At 45.2% G+C, this 23652-nt stretch overlaps 1 protein-coding gene across 2 annotated transcripts in view; it reads right to left on the bottom strand.

The window, feature by feature from the left end:
- PWWP2A (PWWP domain containing 2A) overlaps window positions 1-23652 on the bottom strand; it is a 102818-nt gene that overhangs the window by 54752 nt on the left and 24414 nt on the right. Inside the window, exon 1 of one of the 2 annotated variants that reach the window (XM_030328259.1) lies at window positions 646-799. The exons of the other annotated variant lie outside the window; for it this stretch is intronic. The gene's annotated coding sequence lies outside the window, so the exon portion shown is untranslated. Of the gene's footprint in view, window positions 1-645; window positions 800-23652 lie in introns of those variants that run through there. 2 annotated transcript variants of the gene reach the window in all.

Here is a 23652-nt window from a genome sequence, read left to right as displayed (position 1 = left end):
TACCAAATATGTTGTAGCTATCCACACTGCCACCATATCCACCACCACCGCCATGACTGCTACCAAAGCCACCTCAGCCACTGAAATTTCCTTCATGACCGAAGCTCTAATGCCTATCAAAACCACCACTGGGTCAGGGCGCCTGGGAGTCTCAGTCGGCTAAGCATCCAACTCTTGGTTTTGGCTCAGGACATGATCTCACGGTTTTGTGGGTTCGAGCCCCGCATTGCAAGTTCGGAGCCTCCTTGGGATTCTCTGTCTCTGTCTCTGTCTCTCTCTCTCTCTCTCTGCCACTCCCCAACTTGCTCTGTCTCTGTCTCTCTCAAAATAAATAAATAAACTTAAAAAAAGAAAAAACAGACTGGGGCGCCTAGGTAGCTCAGCCGGTTAAGCGTCTGACGTCAGCTCAGGTTATGATCTCACGGTTCTTGAGTTCAAGCCCTGCATCAGGGTCTGTGCTGACAGCTCAGAGCCTCGAGCCTGCTTCGGATTCTGTGTCTCCCTCTCTCTCTGCCCTTCTCCTGTTTGTGCTCTCTCTCTCTCTCTCAAAAATAAATATTTAAAAATGTAAAATAAAAAACAAAACAACAAAACCAGAAACACAAAAATCACCACTACAACCACCATCAAAGTTCCCACACTTACTTCAAGCTCTTTGGCTGAAGCAAACACTAGCCATCTCTTGATTATATAGGGTTACCTTACTTCATAGTTGTGGCCATTCACAGTATGGTATTTCTCTTTTTCTTCCAGCTTTCTTGAGATATAATTGCCAAATAACATTGTGTAAGTTTAAGGTGTACTATGTGATGATTTGATATACATATATACTGTGAAATATATATTTACCACATTAAGGTTGGTTACCACACCCATCACCCCAAGTGTGTGTGTGTGTGTGTGTGTGTGTGTGTGGCAAGAACATTTAATTTCAATTTCAAATATATAACACAGTTTTGTAAACTAAAGTCACCATGCTGCACATTAGACCCCCTGAATTTATTCATCTTATGACTGAAAGTTTGTGCCCCTTTCACAGTATGGTGCTCCTGAACGACAACCTTGCAGTTAGTTATGGTCCTCAAAAGTTCAAAAGCAAAGCCCCTCTTCTTGCCACTGCCTTGGTCAGTCATGATTTCAATCACTTTGATTTTCCCATTATTTTTTTTTCTTTTAAGTTTATTTATTTGGGTAAGCATGAGCCCTGCTTCTGGTCAAACATGAACCCCATGAGCCCCACTTCTCTCTCTCTGCCCCTCGCTCACCTGTGCCCTCTCTCTGTCTCTCTGTCAAAAAACAGTTTATTTATTTTGGGAGAGACAGACACAGAGACAGAGAGTGCAGAGGAGGGGCAGAGAGAGAGGGAGAGAGAGAGAATCCCAAGCAGGCGCCACACGGTCTCCAAAGAGCTCGATGCAGGGCTTGATCCCAGGAACCTGAAATCATGACCTGAGCCAAGATCAAGAGTCTGACACTTAACCAACTAAGCCACCCAGACGCCCTGATTTTCCCATTCTGTTTAAAAAACATCTCTTAGGTGATGGTCTTCAGTGTCTTTTTGAGTGCTGCCAATGAAAATCTTTTTCTCAGTTAAGTGGGCACCTTGTCTTTGAGAACCTTCTCTTGAGACAGTCCATTTTGGTTCTACAACACTTCCATCCACCTCGTGTGGCCTCACATTCATATCCACATTCACCTCTTCACAGTGGCAATGCAGGTGTCAAACCCAACGCTCCCCGAGCACTTCCTGAATGGGCCTCGCCCTACCACCGAGTCCCTGCATGGTCCCCACAGCTCAAAATGGCTCCTCACACCCTCCTGAGTTGTTTCAAAACCCCGCCTCCCCTTAAGAGCTTCTGCAGCTGCCGCTTTCTGCTCTCCGGAGCCTCTGGCTAAACAGCAGCAGGAGGGGAGCCTTTAAGGATGCTCACTGGGCAGTGGCCACCGACAGAAAGTGGATTTGCTTGATTTCTAATTATCACCTCTCTCTTCCCCACTACTTATTCCCAACACACTGCTGTTCCCCTCCTCTGACTCCTTTAGAGCATGCAGGAGTAGGTTTACATTTATCTAAAACAAATGTATTTTAACTCTGCTAAGAGATATTTACACAATTCGCTAGGTGTCCCCAAAACAAATTTGGGAACCATTGCACCAGAAGCCTTTGGAAGTTTGGTGTATTGTTGCTTTTCTGATTTATTTGTTGATGCTAGTTTATAATTAATGATGCTAGAAGTTACCATGTATGGTGTCCAGGCATGTGCCAATTACTTTGCACTATTCATCTCTTTTTATCTTCACAGTATGCCTGCAAGGGAAGTACTTTTATGCCTATTTTACTAATAAGGACATTGAAGATGAGAGAAGTTAAATAACTTGCCTAAGAGGAGACCCAAATTTTGAACCCACTCTTTCTGATTTTAAAGCTCATGTTGAAAGTGAAAAACAATCCACAGAAGAGAAGAAAATTTTTGCAAATCACATGTCTGATTAGGGAGTTGTATCTAGAATATATAACAGACTCTTAGAACTCAACAGTAAAAAGACAACCCAATTTAAAAATGGGCAAAGACATTGAGTAAACATTTCTCCAAAAGGGTTATGCACATGGTCAATAAGCACAGAAAAGATGCTCAATGCCATCAGCCATCAGGTAAATGCAAAGTGAAACTACAAGATAACACTGATACCCACTAGAATGGCTTTAATACTTAAAAGACACAGAATATGGGGCACCTGGCTGACACACACACACACACACACACAGAATAATAGGTTTTGGTCAGGATGTGGAAACACTGGAACCCTCATACACTCTTCATGGGAATGTAACAAAGTACAGCTGCTTCGGAAAACAATCCGGCCATACCTCAAAAGTGTAAAACATGAGTTACCATATGACACAGCAATTCCAAGCCTAGGTAAATACCCAGGAGAAATGGAAACATATGTCTACACAAACGTTTGTATGTGAAAGATCATAGCGGCACTATTCCTAATCTCCAAAAAGTGGAAACAACTCAAATGTCTATCAACTGAAGAATGAATAAATAAAATGTGGTATATCTATACAATGGAATACTATTTGGCAATAAAAATAAATGAAGTATTCCATTTGCAGCGACATGGATAGAACTAGAGGGTATAATGCTAGGCAAAACAAGTCAATCAAAGAAAGATAAATACCATGTGATTTCACTCATATGTGGAACTTAAGAAACAAACAAAAAAATGAGCAAAGGAAATATAAAGAGACAAATCAAGATGCTAGCACTTAACCATAGATAGAGAACACACTGATGGTTACCAGTGGGGAGGTGGGTTGGGGGATGGATGAAATAGGTGATGGGGATTAAGGAGGGCACTGCTCCTTGATGAGCAGTGAGTGATATATGGAATTGTTGAATCACCATATTATACACCTGAAATTAATATAACACTGTATGTTAACTATCCTGGAATTTAACATATGTACATTCACACATTCATACATAAAGTACTGATACATGCTATAACCTGGATGGACCTTGAACACATTATGCTGACTGAAAGAAGTTAGTCACAAAGGACCACATATAGAAAGGCTTCATTTATATGAAATGTCCAGAAAAGGCAAATGCATAGAGACAAAGCAGATTAATGGTTACCTAGGTCTGGGGGGGGGGGGGGGGGGGGGGGGAAAGGCTAGTAACTGCTAATGAGTTGAGGTTTCTTTCTAAGATGAAAATATTCTAAAATTGATTTTGGTGATAGTCACATAGGTCTATGAATATACTAAAAAGCGCTAACCTGTATACTTTAAATGGATAAGTGGTACTTGAATTATATCTCAATAGAGCTGTTATAAAAAATAATAAGGTATGTGTTACCACATGGCTTCTCAGGGACTTAGTTCCTTATTCAGTCAGACCTTCAACAAATATTTATTAAATACCTACCATGTGCCAGGCACTGTTCTGGCCACTGAGAATACAGTGGTTTATAAGGTAGACAAGGGCCCTGACCTTGGAAGGCTTATATTCTAATGAAGAAAGGCAGAATATAAACAAATAAATTTTAGAGATATTGATACATGCTATAAAGAAATTAATGGGAGTTTTAAGATAGAAAGTGACTGGGATAAAGAGGAAGTGAGCTATTTTATTTCCTTATTTTTAAATGCTTATTTATTTATCTTTGAGAGGGAGAGAGAGTGCGTGTGAGTGGGGGAGGGACAGAGAGAGAGAGAGAGGGAGACAGAGAATCTCAAGCAGGCTCTGCACAATCAGTAGCTGATGCAGGGCTCAAACTCATGAACTGGGAGACCATGACCTGAGCTGAAACCGAGAGTCAGATACCTAGCTGACTGAGCCACCCAGGTGCCCCGTGAGGTATTTTAAATAGGATTGCCAAGCAAGGCTTCTTTGAGGAGGTGGCCTTTGATTGATTTATTTATGCATGCATTCAGCAGACTCCTCCGAGCTCCCACAGGCACTATGATAGGAATTTCTTCCATTGTTAACTCAGCTTCAACCAATGCTTTTTCTGATTGAATGATCTGTTTTCTTGCTCTAGTCAGTGGGCACTGAGTTGTGAAATGTCTTTGGCATCTTTCCCTTTCTCTGTCTGGTGGGAGGGAGGGAGGGAGGTAGTGAAATTACTTCCCCCTGGGACAACAATGAAGTAAAAATCAGCAGTTGCAGAGAAAACCAGAATATAAAGCCAAACATTTTCTCAAAGTCTGTGCCATGGACTAAACACATTGGTTTTGTTCAAATGCCTGGGAATTCCCCTCATTCTCCAACAAGCTGGTTGACCAATGAGAAATAGCCCCGAGGGGTAAAGCTTAGGGGGAGAATTGGTCAGGCTGTGACGTCTGTTCAGTCCCAGTGGGACCTTTTGAACAGCTCTGTGTGAGTTCATGGCTTTCCCTATCAGGAGTCTAATCCTAGTCCAATAGTGCATATAGAACTGGGTACCCTGAGATCCCTGACCTCTGAAGGCTCACCACTAAGTTGAATGCCACCAGAAGTGTGTTTTTCTGAGCTTAGGTACAGCAAGCAGCTCCTTTGCCGGGATCTGAGGCCGGGGGCACAAAAAGCAGACTGACCTCAGAAGACAATGGGGAGAATCGGTTGCCCAAATTCTGGCCCTAGTTCTGCCATTGACTAACCCTGTATCTTACTTAAGTCCTACCACTTTGGGAGGTCCTAGTTTCTCCATTTGTGAAGTGAGGGGATTGGGCCAGTGTTCTGGGATAACTAAGACCAGATCTACATTCTGCCATACATACCCCTGCCATGGTGGACGTCACTCATCCATCATGGCCCTCTTGGGAATCGGTCTCAGAATCCTTTTCAACACAATATTCACCACCACCAATAACTACCACCAATGGATCAGGGGTGGCACATAGTTTGGCACCTACTAGCCATGGCCTGAACTGAGTCACTTCTAAGGGCCTATCCAGCTCTGATATTCTGATGAGTTTGAATGCTTAGGTTTGTGATCACATCAGAAGTGAGGCATGGGAGTGGTAGGAAAGGGAGGGACATGGGCATTAGAATCAGAAAGTCCTGGGTTTGAATCCCAGCCATGCCACTTACTAGTGATGCAATCTTAGGTGAATTAGTTCTCTTTGAACTTGAGTTTACTTTTCTCTATAAAATGGGATCAGAGTCTCTAATAAATAAGGGGTGGTACAAATTAAATTAGATAATGCTTGTACTGTACCTTAACATAAACATAACACTAACATAAACATTAACAGACACACTCAGCATATGTGCACACCCAGACACTTGACTTCTAGCCTGCTAGTGCTACTCTCCCCATCCCAGACAGCTGCATGACAAGTGGCTTCTGATTGTGTCACCTAGCATGCCCTCCTCCCAGGCCTGTCTTTTCTGCCATTGTCAGATTGTTCTCTGCCCTCCCAAAGCTCCCTGTGGCCTGCTGGCATGTCAGGGAACTCAGAGAAGCCTCCCAGTCTTCTGGGTGAGGTAGAACCATCAGAGAACCATCAGAGTGAGTGAACCGTGGGCTTTCCTCTTGGTTTTCATTCTTGGCCTCTGCTTAATGACAACAGGCATCAGATATTGGATTCAGGTGGGAATATAGTTTCTTAGAAGCAGGGCTGTAGCTGGGCTGTTTTTTGTCATTTGGTATCGGTACAAGAGGCCACTGTGAGAAAACTTGGTTTGTAACTTCCCTAGACCCTAGATGGCAAATTCATGGCCCAAGAACCACCAAACCCTAGCTTCCACCCTCACCACCACCATGCTGTCTTCAACCTGGGTTCTCAGGGAAGTAGACTCTGAGACAGACATTTGCATGCAGGAGATTTACTGAAGATGCTGTCAGGAACAGCAGCTGTGGGGAGGGAGCAAAGCAGGATGGGGCAGGGGAGAAGTTGAATTAGGATGGAGCTCAGGAGCCAGAATGACCTATGCAGAGCTGTCTCTTATTGTGGACCCCCACATTAGCCAATGGGGTGGCACTTGTTCAGCCAAGGGCCAGTCCTGGAAAGGGGCTCAGCTGAGTTGGCCCAACAACACTCCAGCACTCCCAGGAGCTGAGCGAAAGAACAGTTCAGTCCTGGAACCATAGGCTTGCAGCACCCCCTCAGGATGCATCACATGAGCTCCTCAGATAGTGTATTCTTCCTTCTGGGCAATACAGGCCTTCAGAATTCTCCTCCAGACTGTGCTCCAGCCAGCCATCAGCAATCCACAAGGGCTGGCATGCCAGAGGAAACATCTTTGTCATCTCTATCCTAATCTTAATTCTTCATTTTACAGAGAAGGAAAGGCAGTCGTCCAAGGCCACACAGATGAGTTAAAGTCAGAGGCAGGACTGGAATCCAAGCACCTTGACTCTGAAACTAATGCTCTAGACCTGTCCTGATTTAGATTTAATCAGAGTTAAATAAAACAAAGAATTTAGTTCTTAATTTGCACTTGCCACATTTCAAGTGCTCAATAGCCACAAGTGGCTGGTGGCTACTGTACTTGAAGAGTATAGGTTATTACAACAGTTCCATTATCATGGAAAATTCTGTTGGGTGGCACTGCCCTGGGCCCTACCCATGCCCTACCCATGCTGTCCCTTTGTTCTCAACTTCAAAAGTTAGAGCATCCCCCAAACACCTTTGTTTCCCTTAGCAACCCATCTGTCAATAGTTAGTGATGGCAAGTTATGATAAGGGATATCTAAACGTGGATGTTAACAAAAATATCTACCCAAGTGCAAGCTCTCCTGGGGCTACTGGAGACCCAGAGATGGATTGTTTTCCTCAAAAGGAAATCATTGTTTGTCAGGAGAGATGGGCAGCTCATATTTCATTTACTCACTCTTTCATCCAACACATTTTTATTGGGTTCATTATAGATAAAGCCAGGTACTGAGCTGGGTGCTGGGGATACCAAGATGGATTAGACACGGTCCTTACCCTCAGGATGTTCATAGTCTGGGGCGGGGTGGGGGGGGCATACAAGATATAGCTTGATGGGAGCATTCAGGAGAGACACCTGAAGAGGTATCTATATGAGTTTGCTAGGTGGGTAAAAGCTTCCACAACCACAATGGACAGGTGTGGGGTGAACTTTGTGTCTCAGGGGACCTCTGGCAATGTCTGGAGACATTTTTTGATTGTCACAACTGGAGGAAGGAGGTGCTACTGGAGTCTAGTGGAGAGAGACCAGGGATGCTGCTCAACATCCTACAATGTACAGGACAGGTCCCTACAACAAAGAATGATCCTACCCCAAATGTCAGTAGTGTCAAGGTGGAGAAATCCTGGGTTGGGGCTACACTGGAGATCTGATCTTGACCTGATCTTCATTCTTACTGTCAGGAAGGAGAGGGGAAGGTGAGCAGGAACACTCAGGAATTGATAAGCCAGGTTGGAGGACCTCAGGAAGACACTGAAGAATCTTAATGGATTCAATGGTAGGCTTAGATTGGCACTTTAGAAAGGCCTGCCTTCCTTCCTTCCTTCCTTCCTTCCTTCCTTCCTTCCTTCTGCCAGGTAGGAAATGGGCTTGAGGTGCTTGGAAGCTGGGAGAGCACTGGGGAGGCTGTTGATGGTGGCAGCCACAGAGAGCATCAGAGAAGGGGTACTGGAGAGCTGTGGAGAGGTGAGGGGGTTGGTGACCAGCTGTGGTAGAACAAGAAAAGACCCAGCACTTGCCACAACTGTGACTGAAAAACATTTTGTGTAATTAGCTGTTTAATGTCTTTCTTCTCCCCACTAGACTGTAAGCTCCAAGAAAGAAAGGATGTCATAGCTTTTCATCCACTTCCTGGCCTTGTGCATATTTATTCTTTTGAGTCTTGGTTTGCCCATCTGAAAAATGCAGATGATACTGGTATCTTCCGTCCGGGTATATACCCAAAAGAATTGAAAGCATGGAACTGAACAGATACTTGCAGAGCCATGCTCATAGTGGCATTATTCACAGTAGCAAAAAAGTGGATGCATTCCAAATGTCCATTAATGGGTGACTGGGTAAACAAAATATGGCATATACATACAATAGAATATTGTTCAACCTTACAAAGGGATGAAATTTTCATACATGCTGCAACATGAATGAACCTTGAAAACATCATGTTAAGTGAAATAGGTCAGACACAAAAGGACAAATAATTTGTGATTCTACTTACACGAGATACCTCGAATAGGCAAATTCAGAGACAGACAGTAGAATGATATTTGCCAAGGGCTGGTTGCACAAAATGTGGATGTACCTAATGCTACTGAATTGTACACTTAAAAATAGTTAAAATGGAGGACAACCTACTAAATGAAAGAAGATATTTGCAAATGATGTATCTGATAAAGGGTTAATATCCAAATAAATAACTTACACATATCAATACCAAAAACAAACAAACAAACAAACAAAAACAAATAATCCAATTAAAAATGGGTAGAGGACACGAATAGATATTTTTCCAAAGAAGACATAGAAATAGATGGCCAAAGATACACGAAAAGATGCTCAACATCACCCATCATCAGGGAATTGCAAATCAAAACAACAATGAGATATCACCTCACACCTGTCAGATGGTTACAACCAAAAACACAAGAAATAACAAGGGTTGGCAAGGATGTGGAGAAAAAGGAACCTTTGTGCTGTGTTGGTGGGAATGTACATTGGCACAGCCACTGTGTAAAACAGGTTTTCCTGTAGAAAACATAGAGATTCCTCAAAAAATTAAAAATAGAATTACCATATGATCCAATATTTCCACTGCTGGGTATTTACCCAAAGAAAATGAAAACACTAATTTGAAAAGAAATATGCACCCCTATGTTTATTGCAGCATTATTACAATAGTCAAGATATGGGAACAATGCAAGTATCCATACATAGATATATAATTTATATATATAATAATAATAATAATTCATATAGATACAATTGATAGATATAAATAAATATATATATACACACCCAATGGAATATTAGTCACAAAAAATGGGATCTTGCAATTCGTAACAACATGGATTGATCTAGAGGGTGTAATGCTAAGTGAAATAAGACAAAGAAAGATAAATACCATATGATTTCACTCATACGTGGAATTAGGAAACAAAACAAATGAACAAAAAAAGGATACGAACCAGAAAAGAAAAGAAAACAGACTCCTAAAAATAGAGAACAAACTGGTAGTTTTTAGAGTGCATGGAGGGATCGGTGAAATAGGTGAAGGGGATTAAAAGTACACTTATCCTGATGAGCACTGAGTAATGTATAAAATTGTTGAATTATATTGTGCACCTGAAACTAATATAACACTGTATGTTAATTATACTTGAATTTAAAAAGTAAAAAAATAAAATTGTTTCAGTAGTAAAAACAAAATAGATAAAATGGTAACTTTTATGTTATATTTTACTACCACCACCACAGCAAAAAGAATTAAATGAGATCATTTTATAAAGCCTCTTAGGACAGGGTCTAATAAATATTCATTATTATCACTTTTTTCCTAGCGGTATTCTAATAAAAGGAGGAAGCCGAGCTAGGGAAGCAGGAGCAGGCAAGCAGACCAACCCCGCCTATGGTCTGGTCAGAGACCCTTTCACAGCTGAGGTGACACTGGAATTGATTTTGCTATAGCGTTGGAGGGGGAAGCTTGGGGAGGCCAAAACTGCAGCTCCTGTGAGCCTGAAACCACCAGCTTGTAAATCTCTAGAAAAAGGCTCCACACCCTTAGCATGAGCTGCTGGTGGTCCCCCTGGGTGAGCCCTTCCCTGAGACTGTCTGAAGTCCTTTGTCTTCACAAGGCAGGAATTTCGGGGTGGGAGGCATTTGCATTTGGTCTCTTGACTGATGACCTGTTCCAGCAGCTGCTAAACCACTGATATCCTGAAACCCCAGTGCACAGGCAGAACATAAGTAAGCCTGGCCTCCCCAGTTCTCTTGTCAAAATTAGTGTTTTATTCCTTGCATCATGGGAAAATAGAGCACCTGCTCTTAGGGGTATTGGCTGCCACCAGATCTCCTTTGTCCATTCTTTACATATATGATTTTATTATTTTTTTAAGTTTATTTATTTGAGAGAGAGCACGTGCATGCATGAGAGCAGGGGGGAGGGGCAGAGAGAGGAGAGAGAGAGAAAATCCCAAGCAGGTTCTGTCAGTGAAGAGCCGGATGTGGGGCTTGATCTCACCTACCATGAGATTGCGACCTGAGCCAAAATCAAGAGTCAATCGCTTAACTGACTGAGCCACCCAGGCTCCCCTGCATATATGTTTTATTTTATTTTATTTTCCTATATATATGACTTTAGAGAAAGGCCTTAAGGAGTCATCTTAGTCTAACTGACTCATTTTATTTTTTTTTATTCTGTTTTTGTTTTTGTTTTTGTTCTGACCCCACTCATTTTATAGTGAAGCCAACACAACGCCGGTGAAGTTAAAGGACTTGGAGTGCATGGAACGTTGTTGGAATCCCAGCCAGCTACTTCTAAGCTTTGCAACTCAGGCAAGTTTTTTAACTTCTGAAGTCTCACTCATCCTCAGTACAATAAGGATCATCACCTTCCTCCTGGAGATCTTCTGAGGAATGAGGGCCATAGCAGAGTTCAAACCTGCTGGCAGCCACATTGCCTCAGAGAGCCCTCTCCATGCCGGCCGGCCACGGCCACACGTCTTCACACTCTCAGTCACTCGCCTGTTGTTCTCGCCCCCCTGGTGTTTATCCTCCCCTGAAATTGTTTATGTGGGTCCCTGTTGGTTTCATTCTTCCCCCTTCCTCTGCTAGAGCCCCGCAGCTAGGGCTGTATCTGGCACATTATCAGCATTTAATAAACGATTGTGAAATAAATGGCACTCTACAGTCACTCTGGGATTAGACCAAGCCCTGTTTATTCAAGTCACCACACGACAAATGGGCACTTTAGGTAAATTATTTCAGAAACTTTTGAGAAACCATCAGCCTCAGGGAGATGTATTTAGCTATGTGGACCTGGAATAGTTCGTATCTCCAGGGCCTCAAAAGAAGAGTAAATAAAATGAGGGCGTTTTGTATCAGCACCTCCTTTGCTGGAAACTAGTGTCCAAGCAACCCCCAAGTACTGAGGGTAGAAGTAGGGAGAAGAGGGACGTCTGGGTGGCTCAGTTGATTAAGCATCTGACTCTGGCTTAGCTTATGACCTCATGGTTTGTGAGTTTGAGCCCCATGTCAGGCTCTGCGTTGACAGCTCAGAGACTTGGAGCCTGGGATTCTGTGTCTCCCTCGTTCTCTGCCCCTGCCTCTCTCTCTCTCTCTCTCAAAAATAAATAAACATTAAAAAAAAAAAAAGAAGAAGAAGAAGTAAGAAGAAGATAGACATGGGGAGGATAAGATAGAGTGGGGAGAATAAAACTGCCCAGGGTTAGATTGGCTTTTCTAGGATTTTCACTCTTGGCCACATATGACGTTGTTGTGTTGAGGTCTTAGAAATCACTGTGTTGAACCAAGGCAGCTTAGTAGTGAACTACATAGGCCCTGGGCCCAAAACTAGCTCCATCCCTTACCTCCTGTGTGATCTGGAGTCAACTTCTGAACCTCCATTTCTCCACGTGTAAAATAGGATGAAAATAATACAAGGTACTTTACAAAGTTATCCCATGATTAAATGACATCAGTCACATAAAGGTCAGCATGGTGTGCTGTTGAAATAAATGTCTAGGTCCAACATGAAGCCACTCCTGCCTGGGGGGCTAAGTCAGCAAACCGAAATTTAGGTTAGTTTTGTGTCCCTGTAAATGGTCTGGCAGACCAGAAAGGCAGTATACCCAGGCAGCCAATCCCCAAAGGCCAAGCTAACTCTGGGCTCTACACTCATTTCCTTGTTCCTTATTCATTTTCTATTTTTCTCTTCCTTGTTCCTTATTCTTTATCCTATAAAAGCTTCCTGCCTCCTGCCTCATTTTGCTGTTCTCTGGACCCTCGGAAACAGAGAGTACCTGCTACATGAAGTGTTAAATACATTTGTTTGTATCCCCTAAATTGTCTCCTTTAATCATCTTAAGCAGTGATCAGCAGAGGGGAGCAGCTGAATAATTCTTAGCTACATTTTCATACAAATGAAATGTTGAGATGAAGCATAGAGACTGCCAATTAGTGTCAGAGCCTAGGCTGGAACTCACCACTCTTGGTTCATGTTCTTTCCACTATCTGTGGTGGCTGCCATTTCTTGTCCCCAAGGGCCTTAGCTCTAAAAGGGGAGCCTGTATATGCAAAAAATAAATCTCCAGAACCTACAGGATGACAATTGAGACTTAGTTTGTACAGTACCTTGTGATTACAGGCTCCTCATAAAGAACATCCTACCCAGTTAGTCAAGTGCTTTCTCATGCACAAGACACTGGTTGAATGCTTTAAGTGAATTATGTTATTTAATCTTTAAAGCAACGCTAGGAAATAGGAGCTGTCATGACTCCCATTTTGTAGATGTAGAAACTAAGGCCATAAGAAGTTTAACTAGTTGAAGGTCACATTAAGAAAGTTCTAAGCAGGCTGGCTCAGTCAGTAGAGCATGTGACTCTTGATCTCAGGGTCATGAGTTCAAACCCCACACTGGGCATGGAACCAGTTAAAAAAATAAAGAAAAAAAAAGGAAAAGAAAGTTCAAAGCAGAGCTATGCAGCTTTCCCTCCTTGCCCACCACGAATTGAAGTTTCACTATTAAAGTGATCCTGCCTAAGGATCATAGCTTCACCTCCTGCAAAAATGCAAGACTATAATAAGGCTTGCCAGTTACATACATTCAAAATTCGTAAATCTGTTTCCAGTAGAATCTGAGTTGAAAGGAATATTAGCAATAATAATAGCTAATCCCTGTGTCAACTATTGTTGTAAGTTCACTTATCCTTTAAAATAAGATGACAAAGTAGGTCCCATTATTATTTTTGTCTTACAGATGCAGAAACAGAGGCAGAGAGAAGTTAGGTGAGTGGCCACTGGAATGATGTAGCTGATGGCTAATGAATGGCGTGGAGAGATGGCCCCAGGCCACTGGCAGTCTTGTGATCCTCACTTCACACTGTCTTTCCTCTTGGCCAACTACCTGCCTCTTGGCCAACTACCTGACTACCAATAGGTCAATAGCCTATTTGTAGGCTCAGGTGAGCCTTTGGGAATCTGAAAAAAAAAAAAAAAAAAAAGCCATAAATACTTTCCTGAGACACATAACTCTTTGTGATTTTAGGGGGTTCCCCAAACCTCCAATACTTATCAGAGAACCTCCAAAAAGTAACCTCAGCTCAACCCAAACCCTCTACCTCTTATCTCCCTACAACATCCCCATCAATGGCCTTCAGTCTTGCTTGACCACCTCCAGGAGTGGGAACTTTCTACCTCCCCAGGCAGCTCATTCTTCAAACAGCAAGATTCAATAAAAACTTCTTCCCTCTGGTGAGATGATGTCTGTCTCCCAGAGACCACTGCACAGAGCCTAGCACCTCAGAGAACAAGGCAGCTCTCAGCTCCCAGACAGCCTCTTCCTGACAGCCCTGGGTCTATCCCACCCCACCCCTCCTTCCTGGAAGGCTTCTAACAGCAGGGGGTCCCAGACCTGTCATGTGGCTGCTAGTTTCCTCTGCAAAGTCTCCCCTTTAAGACAAAAACACAGAGACAAGAGTGATGCTTCCTCAGAAACTGTCCTCATCCCTCCTGAGAGGGTGGGTATGTGTGGAGGAAACATAAAGCCACCTACAGCCGCCTCCCCATCCAAGAAGTACAGGTGCAGATACCTTTCTACTGGCTGGGTATGCATCCTTGGTCAAAAGAGGGACTGGACCCTCTGGGCCCAGAGTAGTCTTTCTGCAAAATTAGGGTATTGTTTAGATTGGGGTTGCAAACCCAAATGCTCACTGGGCCAAGCTAATGATAGAAACATTTCTCTTCTGATTTCCTTAAATCACGCCACTCTCTCAGTCTTTCATTTCCTATTTCTGATGGTGCCAGATAAGCAAACTATCTAAAATAATAAAAACGAAAATGCCAAGGATGAAGGAAAATGGAAACTGGCACTTGGTCTCAGTGGAGGGGACAAGAGGGAACTGTAGTCCACTCCCTGTACACAGGAGCTGCTGACACTCACCATCAACAATTGGTGCCATGTGGACACACAAGCCCAGGGTTAACAGACCTTAGTTTTCTAAAGAAGCTAGACATGTGAATTTTTATGTGAAATCTCCCAATTTTTAAAATGTTGGCTCAAATATTTCTTAAACAGTGGGAGGGCCAAATACAACATGTTCTGAACTATGAGCTGCCAATCTGCAATCTCTGGAGTTGGTGTTTTTAAAGCACCCTTTTTGCTGGAACATTCTGTGTGAGAAGTGAAGGGGGAAGCGAAGAGGGAAGGAGGACATGAAGGAGGGAAGGATGGCAAGAGTCACAGAGGAATCTCTCTGAGACTTGGCTCAGCCTCTACTGAGCCTCCAGACCTCTGCTTGTTGAGCAGAGGGTTGAGGGAGAGAGAGAAGGCCCAGCCTTTCCATTCTGTAAAGCTTTGTTTAGGTTAACCATGCTTTCCTCTTGCTTTCAGTTCTCACTTGGGAGAAACACAATGGCCCAGGGCCTCAGGAGTGTCTGAACAGGTCTGAACAGGATGCTCCAGTTGTGGTTGAAGTGGTGGGTCCTGGCTCCCAGGGCTGGTGGGGGGAGGGGAGACTCAGCACACTAGGCCTGAGCAGGGCTCCAGGCCTCTGCCTCAGGCTGGACCGCTCCCTGCTTCCTGGCTTGCTTCTAGCTCCCTGGGTGTCTTTCCGACTGGGCCTCTGTGTCAAGGAGGGAGTGTGTAGCCCATGGTCGGTGTGGCTGACTGCCAGCCTGGCAGATGGCCAGAGCCCAGAGCTCACCGGGAAGGAGCATAAACAAGGCCCCTGGTGGGAAGCTGTGACCCAGAATCTTCCAGCAGAAAAACAGTGAGGAAGGAGGCAGAATCCCAGGGGGACCCTTTCCTCAATACCCCAGGCTGCCCAGGATTCAGGCATCAGCCTGGGACAGTAGGGGACTCCCTGGGGCGCTAGGCAAGCAGCTGTCACAAAAAGGGCTGCATGAGTCCACTTTTAAGGTGTCTTTTAGCTCCAACCTTCTGAAACTCTGTGATTCTATGACTGTATGATTCAGCTTTCCTTGCTGTAGACTTTGCTGTCTATAGAGGACATCTGTGGTTTTCCCTTGCCTGGAATCCACTCCACTCCTATTAGTAGCATCCTCATCATCTTTCCAGAAACCACCCCTCCTCCACTCTTAGTCCATACAGTTTGGGTGAGGCTGACCTGGCCTTTCTACCCGCCTGGCTCCAGGGTAGGCACGCGTGCCAGGCCTGGTGTGTCTCATCAGCCAATTTCTTCTGCTTGCTGGGCCAATGAGACTCGATCCAAGGAATTTTGCTTGAACTCTTGGGAAAAAAGGAACTGCCAACAGTTGGTTTGGTGCACATCTGGAACTGCTGGAGACCATCTGGTCATGACATGGGAGGAGCTTTCTTGAGAATGAAGCCATCACAGAAGACAGCATGGAATGAGAGGGAGAGAATTAGAGCTGAGGAGAGTGGAATGGATTAATTAATTAACTGATGTATATAAGAGAGAGATCAAGACCTGAGATGACAAAATGGGTTGAGCCCCTGGATTCAGCTTCAAGATAAAATGGGTTGAGCCCCTGGATTCACCTTCAACTGATGCAGTATCCCATCCCTGGACTTTCTTTTCTTTTTTCTTGTCTTGTCTTGTCTTTTCTTTTCTTTTCTTTCTGCAAGCTCTACGCCCAACAAGGACCTTGAACTCACAACCCTGAGATCAAGGAGCACATACTCTACTGACTGAGCCAGCCAGGCACCTCATAATCCCTGAATTTTTCAATGATATGCTACTGTAGCACCAAAATTATTTGGGGTAGAAGGCATTTGAATTCCTGATATGTCTTATCTCCCTAAATGCATAGCTTCTCAAAAGAACTCATTGTTATAAATCGCCTCTGGGAAGCAACCAGGAAAGACTAACTCAAGACTAGAATCACCACACCTAAACAGACATTATCACAAAACTATCATCTCATCTGTTGTCTTAAGGGCCAACTTATCTTCCCTCATGGTCATTTGTTTTCCTATAAACACTTCTCCCTCCTATCGCCTATGAAAACCCAAATTCTAACCACCTCCTGGAGTCATTTTTTCTGTGGTCAGATCTTTTTTCAGTTTAATTTGCAGACCCCAAAAATGAGCCTAAGAGGGTATAGGAAAAGTTTTTATAAGCAAAAAAATCTCCCTCTGACAACAGCTTCCATGACTGCAACATTCCACACAAGTCTATGAGTTACTCTATAATTTACCTAAGAACTAAATTTTCTCATCTATTTTCTAGGACAGAGAGAAGCCAGAAGTGACCTGGGACTCTGAAGACCTGCTCTGGTTGACTGAAATCAGAGTGATTCGCCCATGAAGACTCAGATGTCCTGGCTACATCCCTGCCCTGCCTGTACTCCCAACATATACCCTAAGCAGTCATGGTCAGTGCCCAGACCTGCAAAGCAAATGGCACAGGTCCCAGTGTTGCCCTTTGTTGATTCATTTGTGGGGCGCCTGGGTGGCTCAGGTGGTTAAGTGTCCGACTTCAGCTCAGGTCATGATCTCATGGCCCATGAGTTCGAGCTCCTGCATTGGGCTCTGTGCTGACAGCTCAGAGCCTGGAGCCTGCTTCAGATTCTGTGTCTTTCTCTCTCTCTGCCCCTGCCCTGCTTGTGCTCTCTCTGTCTCTCAAAAATAAATAAACATTTTAAAAAATCAATTATTGATTCATTTGTTAATTCACCACTCACTTATGGAGCACCAGCTGTGTTCAGAAATGAAGTTCTTTCATCAGAGATCTTAGGATTTGATGAAGAAAACAGACCAGTAAAAAGAATTTAATCAGAATGTGATTAGTGCTATGCCAAAAATAAGCACAGTGAAGAGGCCTCTACACCAGGAAGAGAGCAGCAGGCATGTCAAAGAAGCTTCCTGAAGGCGGTGACCCCTGAACTGAATTCCATATGTTGAGGAGTCAGCTGGATAGAGGGTAAGGAAGGAAGTGCTTTCCAGGTGGGCAAAAGGAACAGCATGAAATACAAACTCAAGGAGACAGAAGAGGCTGTGGTCTATCAGAGGAACTGTCTGGCATAGAGTTGGAGTGGGGACAGGTACAGGGGGTTCCCATTAGGGACATGCTAGGCTGCTATTTGACATGCTGGCTTTGCTGAGGACAGCTTCCTGCATGTACAGACGCAAGATAGCAAGCATTGTAGCTCAGCCCCAAACCTGAGCCCAGAGCAAAAAGCCTGACTCACGCCCATGGAAAAGAAAACAAGCTAAGAGATCCCCAGCCAGGGTCCTTGGTCAAGGGGGTGCAACGGTGTCCTTGAGTACAAGTATCTCTGAGCTCCTTGCCCACAGAGAAGGCTTGGACCTTTCTGTTGATAATAACTGTACACCACTGAAGGCAGGACCCAGAGCAAAGTCTGCCATCTTCTCTCCACCCCCTCTCCTTCTAGATTCTTCCCTTCTCACCTATGTCCTTGAGCCCTGGGCGGCCTGTGGGAAAGGAACTATCCTGGGTAAAAGTAGGTCTTTTGGAGGCAGGCGATCCTGGGTCCTAATCCTGGCTGAGCCATTAAGTGTGACCTTCTTACTCAACCTCTCTGTGCCTAACTGTTCCTCTGAAAAATAAAGCTAATAATAGTACAGATTAAAGAAAGCAATGTATAACAGGTGACACAAACACGAATTCATTCATTTACTCTTTTTTTATATTTCCCGTTCCTTGGGATCCAGATTGTTCTAGGTGCTCTGCTGATACTTTCCATCACAGAGCTTTGGTCTCATCTTGGCCATAGGGGTGGGGCAATGACCATGCCAGCCAATCATGATATCCCCTTCTTGGCCAGGAGTGATTGGTCCCTACGGTGGACTCAAGACTCCCACAGGCCAACCAGAGTTTGCCTTGGGGAAAGATCTCTTCTCCCTGACGTTCCTGGGTTAGAGAATAAGGATTTAGAGAAAGCCCGTCTGTCTGTGGATGAGATTACTTCTTATAAGGGAATAGAGCCAAGATAATGATGCTAATGATGATGAGGACAGTGATGATGATGCAGTAGACATCAGTATGCACTGTTTCCAGCCAAATCCACTCCAGGACTTCCCAGTTCCAGGAGCCAAGTCATTAGCATTTTCCTTAAGCCAACTGAATTGGGTTTCCTTTATATGCAGATACAAAAATCTTAAGTCACTTGTCATGAAAAGGCCAGAGCCCAGTATTGGCCACGGAAGAAGAGCTCAGTGATTGGTCACACGAAGAGGGTGAAAATGACCCCGTGCTTCCTTTGCCACCACCTACCTCTTTCCCTCCCCGAACACAGACTCACCCCTTTCCTTCTGGCCTGGGGAACAGGCTGCTGACTGTTGGCCTTCTGTTTGCAACAATGGGCTGGGGATGAGGGACATGGTGACAGAAAGGCCAAACCACACAGTATCGGGCAGTCAGGATGGGAGCTGCAGAAGCCTCGCGCAAAGTCCCCAGCCTGGCCCCCGAAGGTGGTCTGGATTGGCTTCAGGATAGACTGGGCATAAACTGGAGTCTGGCTGGCCTAGTCTGAGTCACATCGCTACATTTATGTGGCCTTGGTCATTTTACCTTTCTGGTTTCTGTTTCCGTAATATCAGGACAATAATAGCCCCTTTCAGAGAAGTTGTGAGGGCTAGATGAGACAAAAAAACAAAACAAAACAAAACATTATTAATGTTGTTACTATATCCAAGCAGTGTTCTAAGCACTTTATAAACTATTAGTTGAATTAACCTTGACAATAAACTGAGGAGGTAGGTACTATTATTGTTCTCACTTTACAGATGAAGGAACTGAGGCGTGGAGAGGTCAGTTTCACAACTAGTATTTCATAGAGCTGGGATTTGAATCCAGACCTGCTGACCGACCACATGCACACCCACCCAACAGTAGTGGTCCAAGGCCGGAAATCAAAACTCACGGCAGAGAGCTCAAGAGGAGTTAATACAGGCAGGGGAGCCTGGGTAGCTGAGTCGCTTAAGCATTGGACATTTGATCTTGGCTCAGGTCATGATCTCCCATGAGATGGAGCCCTGAGTCAGACTCCGCTGACTGACGGCTGGCTCAGAGCCTGCTTGGGATCTTCTCTCTCTGCCCCTCCCCCGCATGTGCACATGAGCTCTCCTCTCTTTCTCTCTCTCTCTCAAAATAAATAAGTAAAAAATATATATATGGGCAACTATTTAATGAGGCTAGCAGGGATGGAAATCAAGGATAGGTGGGATCTCCTGTGGGAGATCACTATTTGCCCAGGGCTGAGTAGATGTCACTTCAGCCCAAGAGCCATGCTGCCCGGAGCTAGGACGCTGAAGGAAGGGCCATCCTCTGGAGTCACTACCAGAGACTGCGGAAGTGCTGGTGCTGGGGATACATCCTGACATCCGCCCACCCCCAACTCCCCAAACCCCCCCCCCCTCCGCCCAGCTCTCTAATCTGCCGGGACCTCCCATTGGCCAGAACCTCACAGAAAACGAGTGGGTAGGGCATCCTGGGAAATGTAGTTCAGTCCTAGATGCTGAGCCCAGCGGGGGAAGGGCAGAGAATGGATCTGAGGCCAAACAGTAAATGACATGCATACATGCTGTACAGCCTCCTCATCAAAATACAGGGCACATGGGGCGCGTGGGTGGCTCAAATAGTTGAGCATCCGACTTTGGCTCAGGTCATAATCTCAGGGTTTGTGGTGTGAGCCCCGCGTCAGGCTCTGTCCTGATAGGTGGGAGCCTAGAGTCTGCTTCAGATTCTATGTCTCCCTCTCTCTCTGCTCTACCTGCTTGGGCTCTGTCTCTCTCTCTCTCCCCAAAATAAATAAACATTAAAAAAAAAAGAATTAAAAAAAAGAATCAAGAGGCTTCAAAGATAGAGAACAGCAACAATAACAAAAATGCAGGGTACATAAGGATAATTGTGCCATAAATGGGAATGGAAGATACACACTGTAGGGGCAAGAATTTAGGTCCCTGACTCCTGGTTCAATGCTGTGGCAAGACCAGGAGTGGAACCCAGCAGCTGTGAGCATCCTGTGACACTGAAAAGCAAGAGGAAGAGCAAGTGGGACTCCTGGTAACACCTCCTCCTCTTGGCCTTTGCACATCTGGAAGCTTCTACAGACAGCTCTGCACAGCTGGGTGCAGGACCTGCCCCAGGAAGCAAGCTCTCATTCTCTTTAAAGGGGGAGCAACCCGAATCACCTCAGCAGCCACTTTGGGGTCTGAGAGAAACAGACACAATTCCTGCTGGAAATCAGGAAGCAAATAAGTGGGTGAGGTGCCTCCCAGCTCCCCACGTCCTCCTTTTACAAAGGCCATCATCCCTGTCCCTGCAGGGCCTTCTCGTTCCCCTCCTCACTGCAGGCCCCTGCAGGACCTCACTGGGCAGCTGGCAGGCAGCTACCACCTGCTGCCCTTGAAGCCAGCAGGATCCCACAGGTGACAGCATGAGCAAGGGCAAAAGATGCAGGTCAGAGTGCAAGAGAAAATGTGGAGGCTGAGCCTGTCCTGCTGGGATGTAGTAGAGATGGTCACAGGAACCCTGCCCTTTGACCTGGAATTCTGCCTCTAGGAATTTATCACACAGGTAACTTTACCCAAGGGCACAGAGACTTCTGGACAAGGTTACTTACTGTAGTGTGGGTTGTGATTAGCAGAAGACTGGGGGGGAAAAGCAAGTAGCCAATTTGATTAAACAAATTAGGGTGCATTGGAACAATGGAATGCTCTGTGCTCTTACAGGGAATGAGACCCTGCTGAAACAGGCCGATCTCCAAGATAAATTGTTAAGTGAAAAAAGCAAGGAACGGAACAGTATGTCTCGTATACTCACGCTTTGCGTGGGGGAGAGTGTTTTTATGTATATTTATGCAAGCACCTATTGCTACCCAAACCCATTTGGTTTCTGAATTCAGATAGTGAGGGTTCCGATAGCAGGGGATGCTGCATTATTGGAATCTTTGACTCCTGCATTTCGTTTCAGATAGCAAATAGCAAGCGTTTGAGAGCAAATAGCTAATCTGAGAGGCTATCTGAGTCCGTTTGGTTCCTGAGTTGGAGAAGTGCTTGGATAACCTGAGTAAATAGTATGGATATCTCTATATGTATAAAATTCTCATGTCCATGTACATGTGTACTCTCTCTGGGAAGATACACAGGCAGTGGATTAGTGGTTGCTACTAGGGAGGGTAATTCAGCCCTGAGGGAATGGGGTGGAAGGGAGACTTATTTTTCAGTTTACATATGTGTTGTGATGGTTTTAAAACGTAGCCCCAACATTCTTTGAGAGGTGGGGTCTCTGTCCCCTCCCACTCAATCTCAGTGGGTTTACACCTGCCTAGATCAATAAAGAACTGTAGAGGTGATGCTATGTGACTTCTAAGCCTAGGTCATAAAAGGTCATGTGGCTACATCTGGTTCTCTTTGTTTGCTTCCTCTGAGACAATCTCCGCCTCCAGCTCTACTCATGTTGGGAGAAGCCCAAGCCACATGGAGAGGTGCCATGTAGACACTGTGGTCCACAGTCCCGTCTGAGCTCCAGCTGATAGCTAATATCATATGCCAGGTGTGTGAGAAAGCCATCTGAGATGTTCAGCTCCCGTTGAGCGTTCAAATGACTGCACCTCCAGCCCCTGTGTGACCACAATGCCACTGTACCAGAGATCCCAGGTAAAAACCATCCATCTGAACCAGGTCACACACAGAACTGCAAAAGACAGGAATACAATGCTGTTTTAAGCTGCTAAGGGTGGGAGTGGTCTGTGTGGTGGGCGTTGATATTAACGGAAACATATATATTAGCATACATACCACTATTCAAAATTAAGAGTATTTTCCTTGTAAACATACAAAGGGCACTGCTACATGTTTACTCCTCACAAGGTACCGCCATTGTCTCCATTGCCAGATGAGAAAACTGGAGCTCTGAGAAGTTCTTGGGCTAGTTGTCCAAGAACACAGCTCAAAAGAGGCAGCCCTGGGATATGAAACTAGGAGACCTGCCAGCCCCGGGGTGTTCACTCCTGGGACCCTGCTTTCCTGGTTCACTGTGCTGTGTGCCTCACTTTCCTCAGGGAGGGGGTGTGGAATAGGTGAGGGTTCGAAAGGCCCAGCCCACTCCAAGTCCCAAGCAGGTGCAGTGACACAAAGGGGTGAGGGTGAGCAGACATGGTGGTGGGGTCTGTTGAGAGCCGCCTCTACTTGGCTCTGGGAAAGCCAGCCCAAAGTTGCCAGATCTTTTAATTTTTTAAAGGCAACTAGAAATCAGATTTTTATGTGCAATCTATTCCTATTTCATTGTTGGCAACTCTTTTTTTTTCTTTCTTTTTTTCTTTCTTTCTTTCTTTCTTTCTTTCTTTTTTTTTTTTTTTAACTGTGCAGACTGAAAAGCAAAACAAAAACAAAAGCCTGCCGATTTGTCTTTCTGGACTAGGAGGTCTCCAGGGAATTTTCAACTCAGACATCTTGACTTTCAGCAGAACCTCTCTGGGGAGAGACTGCAAATCCCAATCCCAAGCGGCTCCTATCTGAGAAAGGAGAGGGTGGAGCCAAGGTGTAGATGCCTCAACCTCTCCCGCCACTCCCCTCCCCTCCCCTTGGTTGAGAGGGAGCAGGGGGTGCTGGGGAGCAGGGGGTGCTGGGAAGCTGAGCCACGGGGAGCCCGGGGCAGCTGGCCGTGCAGGAGGGCAGCCAAGCCGCCCTGAATCCGCCTCCTGAACCGCCCGCCTTCCCAGAGCTGTCAGTCAGCTCCCTGGGCACTCAGGGAGACTCAATTTCAGTTGCAATGGGAAACCGCCCTGGCCCCTCACCAACCGTTTCTCCACCTCTTCTGTTCACCCACTGCTTTTCTAATGGGAACCCTGCCCCTGCCTACTACCCCAGTCGACCATCCTTAGCAGAGCCCGGATTGGGCCAGACTTGGCTGTCTCTCTGGGCACCGCCCCCCCCCCCCCCCCCCCCAGCTACCTGCAGTGTCTTCCATTCCCTCCAGAGCCTGAGGCCCATTCTGTCTTCAGCTGACTTGTCTTCCTCAGATACAGCCTGGCAGAGCAGGGTGGCGTGATTGATGAGCTA

This window comes from Lynx canadensis, chromosome A1 (genome assembly GCF_007474595.2).
Source record: "Lynx canadensis isolate LIC74 chromosome A1, mLynCan4.pri.v2, whole genome shotgun sequence".
Classification (NCBI taxonomy): domain Eukaryota; kingdom Metazoa; phylum Chordata; class Mammalia; order Carnivora; family Felidae; genus Lynx; species Lynx canadensis.
The sequence above is the reverse complement of the archived record's forward strand: the minus strand, read 5'-3'. Positions and strand labels throughout refer to the sequence as shown.